Here is a 19,851-nt window from a genome sequence, read left to right as displayed (position 1 = left end):
TGTTAGATGGAAAAATTTATAGTAGTATCCGCATTATCAGAAGCCCAAAAAACTTTACAAGCCCAACATTTAGCCCTTAACAAGATTGGAGAAGGCAGTGTGCCGAGGTTAGATTGCTTGTTTATTAGTTTGGGTCCTATACCACCCTCCAAGGAGATGGGTAACTGGGGCTGGAAGACACGTCCGATGTGGGATGTGGAAACAATCATGCTGATGTATTAGCTACCCTTGTTTCAAGACTTACTATGTTAGATGGAAAAATTTATAGTAGTATCCGCATTATTAGAAGAGATCATCCTTCTTGGTTTGAACTGGAAAAAATGATCCGGTGGACGGCTCATTAATTGAATGTTTGGGTTGAATCAAAATTGAATTGTGACATTATAAATGTATTCGAAATACTTACGAGTTTGGGAGTGAGGATCGAAGTTCTAGGCAGGGAGGTGCTCCGACACATTGATGGCGAGACCAAGTCCACCAGAGAGATGCTTCGATGTAGGCAAGAGATACAGAGGCAAGAAATGCAGAAAATTAGGGTGGTTACTTTGTGGCTCTGGGTTGCTGGATCGTCGAAGTAAGAGGATGAACAAAGAAGGGAGAGATTTCAAGGGGTGAACAATGTATGTATAAGGAGAGAAGAGGTGCCAAAATTTGAAATTGAGAAGATAGCGTGGGGCGGCTAGGTTAGCGGCACAAGGCCAATGAGCAAATGACACGTGTCTGTGATAAGACCGGTGTCAGTACTGAAGAGACAGACGGAAAAGTCGAAACGTTGATCGAGCGAGTGATGAAGCCAAGCAAGGAAGTTAGCACGGCAAGTAAGTTGAGGATGCTAGTCGAGTAGATTAGTGGTCTTGGCTAGAGAAAGTAATTACAATCACGTTGGCGCGGATGGAATTAAGGGGCAATTGAGAGGGCGATTTCATAAATTGACACTGGATCGAGCTAAGCTGGGCCAAGCGCAGTTAGGCCGAGCTAAGTTCAAACGAATACTTGGCATGCTCGGTCAGGGCCCCAGTCTGGTCCAATCGAAGCAACCTTAGATCGTCAGCTCGGTTAATCATATTCGCTCCGCTGAGTTAGATTGGCATAGTCTTCCATAGATCAGTCTGATCGGGCAGTTTCTAGGTCAGAACTAAGAAGGTCGGCTAAGTCGTAGTGGGATCTTCCAGTTAAACCAGACGAGCATCACGGTCATGGCGTGGTCACGGTGTGATGGCAAGGAATCATGCTATCCGTTCGCGCCAAAGCCGTTTGGCGGTTTTGTTAGGTGGTGTTTAGTTGTATTTGCACTGACACGTAGGAAAATAGGAGAGGAGAGCAAGTCCACGCGTTCAAAGGCGAATGGACGCAGAGGCGTACGCAAAAGGTATATAAACGATGTTGCGCCCCCATACTCAAGGCTGGAACATCTTATGATCACAACTCACCTACGACTTTATCTCTCTCTCTCTCTCTCTCTCTCTCTGTGTATGTGTGCTAACTTAACCGTTGAAGGGTTTTTCAACAGTACACCGCCGGGTAGTTTACCGTCATTGTGTTTTCAGATCAATTGGAGTGAAGCGCAACTTAGACACAAAGAATACGGGCAACGACAGATATTTACACCCCGTACATTAAAGAAAAAGAAGTTCTAATTTCTATGGTAACAGCTTCGAGAATTCTTTACCCTGAAAAGAGACCTCATCATCTATCTTTTCAAGTGGATCTCATTTATTTAAGGTTTGTTTGGGAGTAACATTTTTAGTAATTATTTTTAAATGAAAAAAGTTGAAGTGACAATTCAAGGGCCTATTTGGGAAGTATCTTTTTGAGTAGCTTTTTAGTTTTTTTGATTAAAATATGATATTAAAAAAATTAATCAGTATGTTTGATTTTAATTTTTTGAATTCAGCTTTTTAAAAATTAAGCTTTCTTTTTTTTGTATTTTTTTATTTTTAGTGAATATTTTTTAAATTTTAAGCAAATTTTTTTTTTTTTACTTTTTTAGATACACCTTACTTAGATGTATCTAAATAGTAAAATATATGTGAAAAAATATTTTTAAAAATTAATAAATATACAAAAATACAAGAAAATGAACTAAATTTTCATTTTTTTTTATATTTTTTGGTATTTAGTGTATTTTTTAAAGATTTTTTTCATAAATATTATATTTTTTTAAGTATATTTATGTTAGGTGTGTCTAAATTTTTTTTTAAAAATTGCTTAAAATATTAAAAAAATTAATTAAAAACATTAAAATACGGAAAATAAAAAGTAAAATTTTTTGAAAACTGTTTTTTGAAAAACAAAACCAAACAAACTGAATATGTTTTAGAATATTTTTTTAACCTCTTATATAAAATAAAAATAAAAAATGTGCAAAAAGATAAAATAAAAATGAATGAAATTTTGATTTTTTTTGGTAAAAATTTAAATTTTTTCACTTTTTGACTTTTTAATTAAAATAGTCTTATCTCAAACTAATTCTAAGTTTTTTTTAACTAATGACAAACTATTTAACAACCTTTAAATTTTTGACTTCTTAAAAGAAAAAAGAAAATTAAGATGGAGTAATGAAAAAGCCACATCAACAAAAAGCAATTTGGATAATGATAAAAAAAAAAAAATTAATTATTTTGATAAAAGTCAAAAGAATAAAAATAAAAAGTCATTAAGCTGTTTGTTAGGAGCTAAAAGAAACTTTTTTAATTAATGATAAGAAAAATCAAAAAGTCATTATTCTATTTGTCATATTTAAATAATTTAAAATTAGTATATCACTCGTGTTATATATGGGATTGAATTTTAAAAAATTATTTATGGTATGTCAAACATATTTTTAAATTGTTACCATAAAATATAGGTAATTTAAAAATAAAAGGTTGACATTGCATAATTAAAGTAATAAAAATAAGAATTTATTACATTTGTTCGAAATTCACTGAATAAATAAAATAAAGTATAACTAAAATTTAAATTGTTGTGGGTCTTTCATCAGTGTTTCTGTATTGTCAACATGATACTTAGTATTATAATTTATTACAATGATTTTTTTTTAAAAGCATAATTAGTTAAAAATACAATCACAAATTAAACTAATTAATAGTTAAAAAACACAATCATTTTTAAAAAAAAATACAATGAGTTAAAAAACCTAATTACAAAATATAATCTAATCATCATCATCAATAGTGCGTAGTTTATGTGAGTCTAATGAATGCAATCTAATTTTTTTTCTTCAAAAAATATAGATTAAAAAAACAATCATCGTATTGAAAAATAAATTTAAGTCTAATTACAATCACAAAATACAATCCAATCATATCATCATTAATAGTGGGTGTTTTATATGAACCTAATAAATACAATCTAATTTTTGTTTTCAAAAAACATAAATTAAAAATACAATCACCGTGTGATTGTATTTAAAAAACATGAATACAATCTTTTCTTTTTTCAAAAAACACAGATTAAATGGAGTGTAAAACGATCATTAAGAAAATAAAATCACCGTGTGATCAAAATAGAGTGTAAAAAAACACAATCACAAATTAAACTAATTAATAGTTAAAAAGCAAATCCTTTTTTTTTTTTAAAAATACGAGTTAAAAAACCTAGTTATAAAACATAATCTAATCATCATCATCATTAGTGCATAGTTTATGTGAGCCTAGTTAATACAATCTATTTTTTTTTTTTTTTTCAAAAACCATAGATTAAAAAAATAATCACCGCATTGAAAAATAAATTAAGTCCAATTACAATCACAAAATACAATCCAATCATATCATCATTAATAGTGGGTATTTTATGTGAACCTAATAAATACAATCTAATTTTTGTTTTAAAAAAATATAGGGGAATTTTTTTTAAGGTCCCTGGTATTAAGATTTTACAGCATAAAGGATACTCAATATTTTCATAATGTCAAAGGTCCCTCAAGTTGATCCAGAGAAAATTAGTCTAGAGAAAATTCACGTCACAAAGAAATTTCCCACTGTAAATTTCTCTGCCTCACCATCTCCAAATTTCTCTGCCTCACCATCTCCAAATTTCTCTGCCTTCCATATACTTCCCAGTTTCCCAGAGAAATTTTTCTGCCTTTCCACAAAATTACATCTCTAGAGAAATTTTAAATTTCTCTGCCTTCCATGCCTCTCCTAGACTCAACATTGCAGAGAAATTTGAAAATTTCTCTAACTTCACCGGCCTTCAATTGATCAAAATGAATCCAGAGAAATTTAAAAACTTAGAGAAAATTGGTTAAAATGAACCCAGAGAAATTTGAATTTTCTCTGGATTTGATATGTATATAGGAACCAGTTTGATGTGTATGTGTATATAAGAACCTGTTTGGTCAAACACCAGTTTGATGTGTATATAAGAACCAGTTTGATGTGTATATAAGAACCTATTTGGCCACTGAAATATGTGTATATTTTGGTCAAGAACACTGAAATAAAATAACAACTCTGCTTGGTTTGTGAAATAAGTAAGAAAATTTTTAAGCATAAACTGTTCACTGTTGATGACCTCTAGAACAACATTTAGTCCACAAAGAAATTGAGATTAATAAATCAGTTATTTTCCTATCTTTCTCCTCTATTTTCTCAGCAACCGAACAAGAAATCAAGTTGGGGTTTTTGAGACAAGGGTTTACCTTTAAGAGAGCCAGTGAGCTGGAGTACGTTCTTGGCAACAGAGATGACTTCAGGGCCAATGCCATCACCTGGAAGCAGAGTGATGGTGTAGCGTTGTGTGGGTGTGGCAGCGGAGCAGCGGATCGTAGCAAATTTGGTGACGTGTTTGGATACAGGTTTAGAATTGAACTTTTGGAATCTGAAGGTTCTGCGATCGGGACACTAAGGAATCGAAGATGACTTGATGTTGGAAGATCTAGTCGCGGTAATGCATGGAGTTGTTGCGGAGTACAAATTCCATGCTTTTCAATCCAGCTCCACCGCCATTGAAGCTATATATATATATATATATATTTGTGTATGTATTCTAGAGAGAGAGAGAGAAGTGGGAAGCTGAGGTTTGATTTCAGTCAAATTTCTCTGTGATATATGGGTGTGGGAAGAGGGACCTTAGATATCATAAAATAATATTGTGGATCTCTTCTAATATTAAAAATGAGAGAGAGACCTTAGACTAATTTTTTCAAAAATATAAATTAAGAATACAATCACCGTGTGATTGTATCAAAAAAATATGAATATAATCTTTTTTTTTTTTTTTTCAAAAAGCATAGATTAAATAGTGTAAAAAAACACAATCATTTAAAAAAATAAAATCACCGCGTGGTCAAAATGGAATGTAAAAAAACACAATCATTAAAAAAAATAAAATCACCATGTGATCAAAATGGAATATAAAACAACACAATCACAAATTAAGCTAGTTACAAAAACGTAATAAAGTCAATTGATAATTGAAAACAATGGCGATACAGACCCCCTTAGATTCCCACCCCTACCACCCCCACACACACGTGGGGGCTGGTGAGTGGGGGAGAAGAAAAAAAAAAAAATTTGACCAATGAAAGGCAGGGGGGGTCGTGGGGGTTTCTTCCAAAAGGGGGTCTTAAGTCTTTTTTGAATTGAAAAATACAATTTTCTTCCCTCCCCCCCAAAAAAGCATAGTAAGTTAAAAATCCAATCACAAATTAAACTAATTAATAGTTAAAAAGCACAACATTTTAAAAAAAAAAGAATACAGTGAGTACGTTATGTGAATCTAATAAACAATTACAATTATAAAATACAATCCAATCATCATCAATCAAATAGAGTGTAAAAAAACAATCACCGTATTGAAAATCAATGAAGTCAATTGGTAATTAAAAAATAAAATTATAATTTTTTTTAAAAAACATACAAATTAAAGTTAATTGATAGCTAAAAAGCACAACCTTTTTTTAACCCAATCACAAATTAAGCTAATTAATATTTAAAAAGCACTACCATTTTTTAAAAAAAAAATATAATCAGTTGAAAAATCTAATTACAAAATATAATCTACTCATCATCATCAATAGTGTGTAGTTTATGTGAGCCTAATGAATACAATCTAATTTTTTTTTTTTCAAAAAAACATAGATTAAAAAAAAGTTACTGTATTAAAAAATAAATTAAGTCCAATCACAATCACAAAATACAATTCAATCATCATCAATTAAACAGAGTGTAAAAATACAATCACCGTATTAAAAAACAATGAAGTCAATTGGTAATTAAAAAATAAAATTATTTTAAAAAAAACATACAAATTAAGTTAATTAATAGTTAAAAACCACAACCTTTTTGTAAAAATAGAATACAGTAAGTGCGCTATGTGAATTTAATAAACAATCACAATCAAAAAATACAATCCAATCATCATCAATCAAATAGAGTGTAAAAATACAATCACCGTATTGAAAACGAATAAAGTCAATTGGTAATTAAAAAATAAAATTATTTTAAAAAAAGAAACATATAAATTAAGTTAATTGATAGTTAAAAAATACAACTTTTTTTTTAAAAAAAGAATACAGTGAGTACGTTACGTGAATCTAATAAATCTAACTTTTTTTCCAAAAAATATAGATTAAAAATACAATCACCATCTGATTGTATTCAAAAAAACATGAATACAATCTTTTTTTTTTTTTTTTTTCAAAAAACACATTAAATGGAGTGTAAAAAAACACAATTATTTTAAAAAATAAATTAAAAAACCCAATTACAAAAAATACTTTAATCATTATCATCAATAGTGCGTACTTTATGTGAACCTAGATTAAAAATAAAATATTGCAAAATAAATAAAATTTTAATCACAATCACAAAATGCAATCCAATCATCATCAATAATTAATATTTTATGTGAAGCTAATGAACATAATCATTCTTAATCAATTTAAAAATGTGAACCTAATAAATATAATTATTCATAATCAATTTAAAAATATAATCATTTACTCACATATTTTGAAATGTTTAATAAGGTGTAAAAAAAACACAATCATTTAGAAAAATAAATTAAAAAACCCAATTACAAAAATTAATCTAATCATTATCATTAGTAGTGCGTACCTTGAGATAATCTAAATAAGTGCACTTTTTGACTTTTTATGAAATATGAATTGAGTTTGGGTTGGGTTTGAAGTGATGTGTTAGAGAGGTGATGTGACTTAAATAAGATGATGTGACTTTAATAGGACAATGAATTTTTAATTTTTTAATTTTTTTTAAGTATGCCAAACCAACCCTTATAATTATTCTTAATCAATTTAAAAATATAACCACTATACGAAAAAATAAATAATTTATTCACAGATTTGAAATGCTTTTACTCTAAAATTCTGTCCCAAAACTCTGTTTGTCGCTGTGAATGAACTCTCTCTCTCTCTCTCTCTCATCCAAATTTTTTCTTTAGGTTGCTTCTGTGGTAATGGGTAAGAGCATTTAGGGTAATGTTTCAGAACCCCTTTCTCTCGCCCCTTTGACCCCCTCTCAACATGATTGGTCAATTTTTTTTTATTTTTTATTTCCTTCTCTTCCGATCACCACTCGTCATGTGTGTGTGTGAGTGGTGGGGATGGTAATTGAAGGGGTCTCAGTCATGACCCAATAGGGTAATAGGTAGCTTGTGTGGTAATAGGATAATAGGTAGCTAGGCTGGTTGCTTTGGTAGAGTCCGGATCCTCTCCTTGAGGCCCCTCCTCCATTCACTACTTGCAACGGTTCAGATGAGCCGTTGGACATCCAACGGCTGAGATTAAAAAAAAAAATTTGAAATTTCGTGGATCTCCTGCCCAAACAAAACACACCTCTCAACTCTAAAATCTCAAACAAAACACAACTCACACAGCCTTGAGTCTACCAGAAAAACATAAATCCAAAAAATTTGGGGAAAAAAATGGATTTCACCGTGATTTTCATGGTTAGCACCACACTGGCCCTTCTGTGTTCTCCATCAACACATGCCCAGACTGCTGCACCTCCATGACTAGCCCCGACTCCGGTGCCTGCACCAGCACCGGAGTTCGTGAACCTCACGAACTTACTCTCCGTCGCAGGCCCTTTCCAAACCTTCCTCAGTTACCTTGAGTCCACCAAAACCATTGAAACCTTCCAAAACCAAGCCAACAACACCGAAGAAGGATTGTGAACTTGTTTGGAGTCGGTTGGTTTTGGCAGTTGCTAGTGGGCTGGTTGTGTTCTTTTGAAAGAGGGTGTAATGGATATTTTTAATTTATGTTAAGAGAGTTCATTGATTCATTTGCTTTGATTTGAAGCCATTTTTTGGATTATATAGTGTTGAATACAGAGAGTATGAGAATGTGAGTTACTCTTGTAATTACTTTTTTTTATTTTTTATTTTTATTATTATTAATGAAAATGGCCTTTTGCTTGCTTTCTGGTTTAATTTGTGAATGGTTACGAGCATCTGAATAACACAACCAGCAACCAAGTTTTCAGATTTTGAATTCCAATTCTCTATGGGCACAAAATTTGATCACAAAACTGGACATAATCTGTAACCATTGCATAACCATTGCAAAATATAGATAAACTGTAACCATTGCAAAACCATGTCCATTTACAGAACCACAACCACAACCAACATGGACAACAATGATAAACTGTAAAATTTACCAGAATTCATACCAGATCAGAAGCATACCAGCAGAACCAGAATTCATGTATGTTCAATACAGAACCAGAATACATGCAGAATCAGAATCAGAATACCAGCAGAATCAGAATACATGCAGAATCAGAATTCATACAGAACCAGAATTCTGTTATATTCAAGCAACCAACATGGACACCAAGTTAAGTAAACATGAACAACAGAGGGCATGACTTCACTTTCTAGCCCAATTTCACCATCAGTTTGCTTTTGTTTCTGCTTCTGTTTTTGCTTCATAATTAGTTGTATTAGTTCAATTAGCCAATCTGTTAAACTCGTTATAATAGAAAGCAGAATGAAAATGCATAGCTTGTCTATTTAGAGAATGTAAATTACCACACAAAAAAAAAAACAAAAACAAATTATCAATAAAAATATATATATTGGCATCATCTCATAAAATCATAATTGTATCTGTTGCAATGGATTCAGAAATTGTAATTCTTTAACACTTTTGAACATGTAACTAAATCAACATTTCATTGAGGCATTTAAACAAACATCTCAAATTCACAAATAACTCAACCCAAAATTCTACAAATCAATAGCCATTGCAAATCCACAGACTTACAAATCATTATAAAAATAAGAAAAAAAAAACCCTAAAATGCAGATTTCTATTTCTCCAAGCAACTGCAAATCCACAGTCTTACAAATCATTATAAAAATAAGAAGAAAAAAAAAACTAAAATACAAATTTCTATTTCTTCAACCAATCAGTTTTCAGATTGACTCTTATTTTCTGGTGAAATCTCGTCAATGACTTTCAAATCAACGAACGATATTCTACAAATGAATAGCAACAGTTTCAGCAACTTGAACAGCATCAGTTTCAGCAACACTTTTCGAAAACTTTCATTTATGAGCTGCTATTGTTGAAGCTACAGAGACTGGTTTGCTCACAGGGGAACTCTGGTTCGCGAAGTGAGGGCAGAGAGAATAAGGGCAAAGCAATGGGTTAGGTTTGGGGAGTGGGTCTCCGTTAAGAGGCTTGCCGGTGAGACGGGTTCGGTGGTGATAAAATCTGAAGAACCAAAGCTGACCTTCTCGTTGAATTTGATCTAAATCTATAGATACAAATAGATAGATAGATAGATAGATAGATAGATAGATAGATAGTTAGATATAGATTCCAAAGAGAGAGAGAGAGAGACAAGGGTTTGAAATTTGTATAACCAAAATCTGTATAGGCTCTGTTTTGTGTCTTTGGACGGGAAGATGAAGATGAAAATGAAAATGAAATTTCAATTTTTTTTTTTTTTAATCTCAGCCGTTGGATGTCCAACGACTTATCTGAACCATTGCAAGTAGGGAATGGAGGAGGGGCCTCAAGGAGAGGATCCGGACTCGCTTTGGTAACGTGTAATAGGGCGGAAAGGTTTTTTTGGATTTAAGGTAACAAGCAAGGCCAGAAAATTCTTCTGTTTTTAGATAAAAAAAAATTCAAAAAATTAACAAATTAGGATTAAAATAATAGAATTCCCACGAAATTTGTAGATTAAGGATGTGTTTGTTTGGGACGGACTGGATAAGGAGGGATTGTAATTCATCGGACTGTTAGTCTTGGGATATATTGTTCCCGGACTATTTGGTTGGATTGGATTTGTATGTTATGTTTATTTAGTCATGGAATTAGATGTCTGGATTGGACTATTTTTAGTGAATTCAATGTTTGATTAAACGGACTAGATAAGGATAAATGTTCAAAAGACTATTTTATCCTTGTAATTTATAATTTTTATTTAATATACAATTTTAAATTTATAATTTAACAACACTAAAAAAATTTAATTTATAAGGCCATAATTTTTAATTTATTATTTTTAATTAAATTAAATTTATAATTTATAATTTATATTTTTTATTTAATATATAATTTAAATTAACGACAATAGAAAATAATTTTATTTAATATATAAATTAAAATTTCAGCAACACTAAAAAAATTTAATTTATAAGGCCATAATTTATAATTTATTATTTTTAAATTAACAACACTAAAAAAATAATTTTATTTAATATGTAAATTTAATTTTTTAACAACACTAAAAAAATTTAATTTATAAGGCCATAATTTTTAATTTATTATTTTTAATTAAATTAAAATTTTAATTTATAATTTATAATTTAAATTTTTTATTTAATATATAATTATAAATTAACAATACTAAAAAAATAATTTATAAATGTTCAAAAGACTATTTTACCATTTTCTAATTGTTTGCTAAGCAATAGCATGGGGTAAAATGGACATTTCAAAGTCTAATCTCATGGGATACCAATCTCATGGAAATAATCCCACCCCCCATAGGATAGGATAATCCCACAAATATGAGACTAATAGTCCGGAACAAAAAAATTGAAACAAACAATAAATTATTAGTCCGGTGGGACTAATAGTCCAATTCCACACCCTAATCCTTCTCATCAATTTTTTAAATCTAAAATAAATATTTTGTTGTAGCAATTAATTTGACAAAAAATAAAAATAAATAAATAACAAAGTGAAAATTTAATTTTTTTTAAAATTATATAAAAATGACTAGTATTTTTATTTATTATTTTTTTCATAGAATTGGTTTTTGATTTAAACAAAAAACTGTAAACTAAACGAATTAAATAAAGAATTTCAAAAAGATTACTTTATAACGAAAAGCATAATGGTCCATGCTCTTCAAACAGTGTGCCTTATATATATCTTATAACTAAAAAAATGATATAATTTTATTTTTTTGAGTCATAATTAAAAACAAGTCATAACTAAATATAACATGAGGTACAATTAAAGAATTCATGAGTCATATTAAAATGATATCAAAATTAAAGAAAAAAAATTAATAATAACTTAAAAAAATGGCATAATTAAGGGCACATTTGGCAACAACCTATTTAAGTAACTTTTTAGATTTTTGAATAAAATGTAATGTGAAAAAATATTGGTTGATTTCCAGTTTTTCAAAACACTTTTCAGAAAATTCTACTTTCGTATTTTTTTGTTTTTACTGAATTTTTTTAATATTTTAAGCAATTTTTTTACTTTTTAGACATACCTAACATAAATATACCTAAATAGTAAAAAAATTATAAAAAAAATCTTTTAAAAATTCACTAAATACCAAAAATACAAAAAAAAATACAAAAATTCAGTACATTTTTTTTTGTATTTTTATGTATTTATAAATTTTTTAAAATATTTTTTCACAAATTTTTTACTTTTTAGATATATCTAAGTAAGGTGCATCTAAAAAAGTAAAAAAAATGTTTAAAATTTAAAAAATATTCACTTAAAACAAAAAAACATAAAAACCAAAAAAATCAATTTTCAAAAAACTTAATTCAGAAAACTCAAACCAAACACAGTAAATATGTTTGAAATGAATTTTTTAATTTTTTATAAAAAAATATAAAAAGATATAATATAAAAATGTAAAAGTTGCTAACTTGGCAATTTTACCCTTGGCGTGTTCAGCCCGTGACATGCTTGTGACATGGCAGACTGCTGCCAACCTGCAAGTAGTCATATTATGTCGGTAGCTGGTTTTCTCTTTTTTTAATTAAATTTTTTTATTTTTTTAAATTTCGAACAAAAATGGACTTTGACTTGACAACATATATATATATCAATATATACTCCATTTGTTTTAAAATAATGTAGGTGTTTGGGAAGTGAATTTTTATGTTAGTTTTTTTAGTTGTAAGATATTATTGAAATTTTTTTTTTTAGTGTTTGAAAAGATAGTTGGATTTTTTTGTGGTATGATGTGATATTTGTGAGAGAAAAAGTGAAATGATTATGAGGTTGAATGTAATATTTTGTTTGAATTTATTTTTTTTGATTTTGCAAAAATTTTGAATATTTTGTAATGAATAATTCATCTTTTTTTATAGTGTAATAATTGCACTTAAAAAAATTAAAAAATTATCGTTTGATAGTATAATTTAAAAAAAATATCAATTGTCGTAATTATATTTTATTTGTTGTTAATGTTAAAAAAGGGCAACATAACAAGTTGATATTACTTTTTGGAAAATGTTTGGTGGCCACAAATTCTGTGCCTCAAATGGCTCGAAAATGCCAAAATGACGTCGTTTTGACATTTTTAGAGTTGTTTGTACCCAAAACGACGTCGTTTTGGCATTTTCGGACCATTTGAATCACATAATTTGTGACCATCAATCATTGCCCTTATTTTTTTGAGTAATTTTTGAGAAAGGAGTAATAGTTTGGCAGTGGACCAAATGGCTCAAAAACGTGTTTTCCCTCCGAAATAAAACATGCACGTGGAACCCACGTGTGCTTTAGAGATCAAACAAGTGAAAGAAAAATAATAAAACAGAACAAAAAAAGAGAGGAGAGGAGAGAGAGAGAGAGAGAGAGGGAAACCAGATGGAGGAGACTGTCGACCATTGACGACCACGACGACCACCGACCTGGGGTCCACCGACGACCGTTGCTGACCACCGCCCACCTCTCTTTTCCATTCCCACACTTGCAGCTTCTGAAGTAAGTTTTTTTTTTTTTTGATCTGAGATGCATTTGTGAAGGGAACAAATGGATATGCCAAATTGTGTGACATGATGTCTGTAAATTTTTTTTTTTTTTGGTTGTTCTGGAATCAGACCCTTTTTTAAACATCTTTCATTGTATTGATGCATTCCAAGTGTTTGATGAAAGTCCCCATTGGAGTCAGACCCTCTGGAATCAAACCCTCTTTATTAGTCCTCTTTATTAGTGGTACCTGTTATTGTTGTCTAAAAGTGAAGGTGTTTTAGACCTCCAATTGTATGTATCTAAAACCAGTATTCAAATCTCTTGGGCTTGGGAAAACAATTGCATTCTGTTTGATAGTTGATAATTGCAGAAAACAGGAATAGTCAAGGTTGCCCATTCATTGCATTTATGTTTGATAGTTGATAATGCTAATTGTATAGTTCAATCTTTACATGCATGGGATATAAAACTAGTATTATGTTTAACAGAGATTAAACATTCACAATCTTTACATGCATGGGATGTAAAACCAATATTATGTTTAACAGAGATTAAACATTTACAAATTGTATTCTATTTAACAGAGAATAAACATTCACAAATGATTCGGAGGTGACAGAATAACAACTTTCCACTTGAAATAATAGTTTGAGAGAGTGAGAGAGGATAGAGAGAGAGAGAGAGAGAGACACTGAATTGTTTCTGTAATTGTATATGTTATTTACACAGAGATGTACACTCTCTCTTTATAGAGAGGAGAAGACAACATAGGATGCCAATTGAGGCACAGAAAGCATAAAGCAAGGAGAGACGCTAATAATTAAAGCTAAGCACTAATAATATACTAACAATACTAACATATAATAATAATATACTAACATCCCCCCGCAAACTCAAGGAGGGAAAGCATCAACCAAGTTGAGTTTGGAAACAAGATCATTGAAGCGGCCAGGAGGATGAGCCTTAGTGAAGATATCAGCGGGTTGATCGACTGAAGCAATAGGGAGAAGATGAACAGAACCACAGGTAATATGCTGGTGAATGAAATGACAATCAATCTCAATATGTTTGGTGCGATCATGAAAAACATCATTGTGAGCAATCTGAATGGCACTCTGATTGTCACAATAGAGAGGGGTAGGACCAGAAGAAGAAACACTCATATCAGCAAGGAGCCAGTGAAGCCAGAGAAGTTCCTCAGGAGTATCAGCAAGAGCTCGGTATTCAGCTTTGGTGCTAGAGCGGGCAGTGAGGGATTGTTTTTTGCTACGCCAAGCAAGAAGAGAATCCCCTAAGAAGAAGCAGAAACCCGTGGTAGAGCGTCGATCCGTAGGATCCCTAGCCCAATTAGCATCGGAAAAGGCACGCAGTTCAAGAGAGGAGGAAGCAGAGAAGTGAAGGCCATGGAACAGAGTGCCTTTGAGGTAGCGAAGGATGCGGAGTAGAGCAGTATAGTGGGGAGTGCGGGGAGCCGACATGTACTGACTGACAATGTGAACAGTATAGGCAATGTCAGGACGAGTTATTGTGAGATAGACAAGACTGCCGATGAGCTGGCGATAAAGAGTAGCATCAGAGAGAAGAGTCCCATCGAGAGGAGTGAGACGAATCTGAGGATCAACTAGAGTAGAGGTAGTTTTGCAATCAGTAAGACCAGCACGAGCCAGAAGATCGGATGCATATTTGGTCTGGGACAAATAGGAACCAGTAGAATCATGAGAGACTTCAAGGCCTAAGAAGTAGTTAAGAGTACCAAGGTCCTTCATCTCAAACTGTCGGTGGAGAAACTGTTTGAGGTGGAGAATACCAGCTTCATCATTACTAGTGATAATCATATCATCCACATACAGAAGAAGAAGAGTGGTACCATGAGAAGTAGTCCGTATAAAAAGAGCAGAGTCATAGGAGCTAGAGGTGAACCCGAAATCAAGAATGGTAGAACTGAACGTAGCAAACCAAGCACGAGGCGCTTGCTTGAGGCCATAGAGAGCACGCTGTAGTTTGCAAACCTGATGAGGTGGAAAAGTGGACCCAGGTGGAGGTTGCATGTAGACCTCCTCAAAAAGATGACCATTGAGGAAAGCATTTTTGACATCCATCTGAAAGAGCCCCCAGTGGCGAGCAGCAGCAACAACAAGTAAACTGCGAACAGAGGTAAGCCGAGCAACAGGAGAGAATGTCTCCTCATAATCAATACCATATTCTTGGTTGAAACCCTTGGCAACAAGACGAGCTTTGTAGCGTTCAATAGAGCCATCAGAATGTGTTTTGATTTTGTAAATCCATTTGCAGCCAATCGCAGTCTTGCTAGGAGGAAGATCAACAAGATCCCAAGTATGAGCTTTGTCCAAGGCCTGGAGTTCATCAGTCATAGCTTGCTGCCAAAGAGGATTAATACAAGCCTCACGATAGGAGGTGGGTTCATAAGTAGAGAAGGCAGCAAATCCAACAATATAATCACGAAGATGGATAGGAGGTTGAGTTACCCGGCGTGGTCGACTCGTAGGGGGATCGGTGGGAAGAAGAACCGATGGAGAAGGAGATGTGGCAATAAGAGGTAGACCTTCAGGGAGAGCAGGCTGGACGGGATCAGGAGTGAGCAAGGGCGTCTCGATGAAGGAGGAACCTGTATCAAAATCAGTAGAGAAAAGATCTATGGAAGGATTAGTAAACAGTACAGTAGTCGAAAGTGCGGGTAAGTGAAAGGAGGATAATGAGGAAAATATTTGGTGCTCCCAGAAAACGACATGGCGGGAGATACAAAGACGTTTAGAGAGAGGATCCCAACAGCGAAAGCCTTTATGTTCAATTCCATACCCAAGAAAGCAACAAAGACGAGAACGAGGTTCAAGCTTGGTGTGTTCATGGGATTGAAGTAGAACAAAGCAGGCAGAGCCAAAAGCCCGGAGATTGGCGTAAGGAGGGGGAGTGCCATGCAGACGTTCAAAGGGAGTTTGATTATGGATGACAGGGGTAGGAGCACAGTTGATAGTGTAAACAGCAGTGAGGGTAGCTTCCCCCTAAAAGTTTTCAGGGCAGGAAGAAAAGAGAAGGAGAGCGCGAGTAGTGTCAAGAATATGCCTATGTTTCCGTTCAGCGCGGCCATTTTGCTGGGACGTGCCAGCACAAGAACGATGAGGCAGTGTACCATGATGCTGAAGAAAGGAAAGGAAATCTGAATCTCGATATTCCATAGCATTGTCAGAGCGAAAAATTTTGATGGCTTTGGAGAATTGGGTGTGGACCATTCGGGCAAATCTATAATAAATGTGTTTAAGTTCAGACCTATGTTTCATGAGAAAAAGCCAAGTAAACCGGGAAAAATCATCAATAAAAACAACAAAATAGCGGGATCCCCCCATAGTAGTAGTAGGGGAGGGTCCCTAAATATCCGAATGTATAAGATCAAAAGATGCAAGGGAAACAGAAGTACTTTTATTAAATGATAAAGCAGGCTGCTTGGCAAGTTGACAGGGTATACAATCGAAATGATCGGGAATTACATGACCCAATTGTCCACTAGAAACCAAAGACTTTAAGCGATTAACAGAAATATGCCCTAAGCGACAATGCCAAAGATAAAAGGGAGATAATGAGGAAGTAGATGTAGGAGCAGCGATCTGAGGAGAGGCAGGAACATGAAGGTGAATGAGTTCATAGAGACGTCCACGCTTACGGCCGATCCCAATATTCTGCCCCGTCTGAGGGTCCTGTACCAAACAAGCAGTAGCAGAAAATGTGACAGTTAGACCAAGTTCACATAATTGACCAATGGGAATAAGGTTTAAGGTGAGAGCAGGGATATGATAAACTTGAGGTATAGATAAAGAAGAGGTGGAAACAGTACCAACATGACAGACATACATGAGGGAACCATCAGCAGTATGAATTGAGGGAAAATGAGGAGATGAGGAGAAGGAAGAAAAAATAGTAGAACTGGAGGTCATATGATTACAACAGCAGAGTCAAAATACCAAGAAGAGTTACCTGGGATTACAGACAAAGCAGTAGGAGGAGGTGTACCAGAAGGGGAGAGAAGTTGTTTGAGCATGGCCTCTACATCCGTTGGAGAAAAGCGAGGGGTAGACGGAGCAGGTGACTCAGAGAACCCCGCAGAGGCAGAAGCATCAGTGTGATGAGACTGATTCCCGGAAGCAGTAGCAACAGTGTGATTAGACTGATTCCCGGAAGCAGCAGTAGCAGTGTGATGAGACTGATTCCCAGAACGATGAAAGCTTCCCCGGGAAGAGCCACCGCGAGAGGAGTGGCTATTGGAGGATGATCGAGATGGATTGCGAAAACAATCCTGTTGCAGATGACCAGGACCAAGTTTATTGCAGTAGTGGCAGAATCTAACAGGGCAATTGACCAGGAGATGGGTTGAAGGAAGGCCCCGATTCTGACAATAGAGGCAAGCAGTGGTCCGCTGGGTAAATGATGGCCGGTACGGAGGAGTGGCAAGAACAGAGTCCACATGATGAGTTTGAAGTGTACCGAGACGAGTCTCCTCTGATAGCAACTCAGAAATTGCTTGTTCAAGAGTGGGCAATGGATGGCGATGAAGTAGAGAGGCACGTACGGGCTCAAAAGAGGAAGTAAGAGCCATGAGAAAGGGCACCAACCTTTGCTGGTTGCGATAGATAGTAAATAAAACAGCATCTTCGTGGTTATACCAAGTTGGTTCTGAAAGAGCAAGCTGATCCCAAACAGAGTACATTTGGGAAAGGAAGTCATTAATGGACTGAGTGGATTCTTGGCGCATACGGTGAAGTTGGTTCTGAAGTTGATATTGATGGGCAAGACCAGTAGTCTGGTATCGTTCTTTCAAAAAATCCCAGATGTCTTTTGCAGGAGTAGTTACAGAGTCAAGCTGAAAGCGACCAAACTGAAGACTGATAGAGGTAACAGAGGTATTACGAAACCAGGTAATGATTTGGTAATTCTTACTGTCCCATTCCTCAAGTCGGTCTTCATATGTAGCAGTAGGAGCAGTAGTTTCATTAGGGGCACTGTCTTTCACCGGTTTAGTTACATCCCCGGTGACAATTCGCCAGAGCTTCTTGCCTTTGAGGAAGGAGGACATGGCTTGGGCCCACAGAACATAGTTTGAACCATTCAAAATAACGGAAATGGGATGAGAGGCATCATGATGATCCATAATCCTAGTTGAGTAGGGTTAAAGCAATAGGAATAGACCTGTAGGAGCAAAATTAGGTAAAACAGAGTGTACCAGTGAGTCCGGAAGGTCGAAAATAGCAAGGAAAGGTAGGCTGGATAGAAATGATGTCAGCAATGATGTCAGCAGCGCACGTTAGCAGAGTGCAGGGAGGAGCACGTTAGCAGGAAGGCGGCGGCGCACGGTAGCGGACAGGTGCAGGCGCGGCGCACGGTAGCTGTTTTGGCGCACGCGGGTGCACACTAGTGAAGCGGCGCACGAGAGGCGTACAGTAGCAGGCGCGGCGTACGGGAGAGGCAGGGCTGACGTCAGCCGCGGACGTGTGGGCGCGTGTGGGTGCGTGGCGGAAGTGAGCAACAACAGATGGCGCGTGCGGACGCGTGTGAGAGTGGTGGCGGAAGTGGTGACGCGCAGCGGACAAAGGCGGCGCGTGTGGGTGCGTGGAAGGTTTCTGAGAACGGGCTTGGTGCCATTGGAATCGTGAGGAAATTCTGAGCGGTTTGATGTAGTGCCACTGTGTACGGGACTAAACACCAAAATCGAAAATTGCCAGAAATGTAACACTGGGCTCTGATACCATGAAATAATAGTTTGAGAGAGTGAGAGAGGATAGAGAGAGAGAGAGAGAGACACTGAATTGTTTCTGTAATTGTATATGTTATTTACACAGAGATGTACACTCTCTCTTTATAGAGAGGAGAAGACAATAAAGGATGCCAATTGAGGCACCGAAAGCATAAAGCAAGGAGAGACACTAATAATTAAAGCTAAGCACTAATAATATACTAACAATACTAACATATAATAATAATATACTAACACCACCCTTGATTTCGGAGGAGATATCGAATGATTCGGAGATGCTTCGGAAGAACGATGACTTAGCAAGAGACAGAGCAATAGAGAGAGAGTTTGGATATGAGAAAAAAAAAAGAGGAGATAGAGTGAGATAGAGAGAGAGAGAGAGAGGTGTTAGCGCGTGAGCCCACGCTTTCAGGCCATTCGAGCCGCAGTGTTCGAGCCCTGAAGCATTTTCCTTTAGAATGGAGGGAATAACAAATTCTGTACGTTTTATTTGTGTTCCGATAAAATAGTGATATGGAATGTAATTTGTGTGCTGTAATAATGTTGTCAAATTTTTATTTGGAAAATACTTGGGACCCTCATTTTAGAGGATCCTTGTGACTCTAAAATGATTGTGATTGGTCATGTGTGTTTTTATTTTTGTTTTCCTATCTCTCTGACAAGTATATGTGAGGTCGTGAGGGTGGAGTATTTGTGATTGTTTGTATTATTTTTATTTTTATTTTAAGGCCTCATTTCAAGTCACAATCAAACTATTGGTAAAAGTCCGCATTCCAATGTAAAATCATAATTAAACTCTATTCATAGTAGTGATGGCTGTGATAAGCAAGGATTCCCTCTTTGACTCCCCTATTTGATGGGCCATTGGGTTCACTTTTGGGCTCAATTTCGATAATTAAAATTGTTCACATTTTAGATTTTGTCATGTACA

The sequence above is a fragment of the Camellia sinensis genome, chromosome 12, assembly GCF_055761805.1.
Source record: "Camellia sinensis isolate YWXY chromosome 12, ASM5576180v1, whole genome shotgun sequence".
NCBI lineage: Eukaryota > Viridiplantae > Streptophyta > Magnoliopsida > Ericales > Theaceae > Camellia > Camellia sinensis.
The sequence above is the reverse complement of the archived record's forward strand: the minus strand, read 5'-3'. Positions refer to the sequence as shown.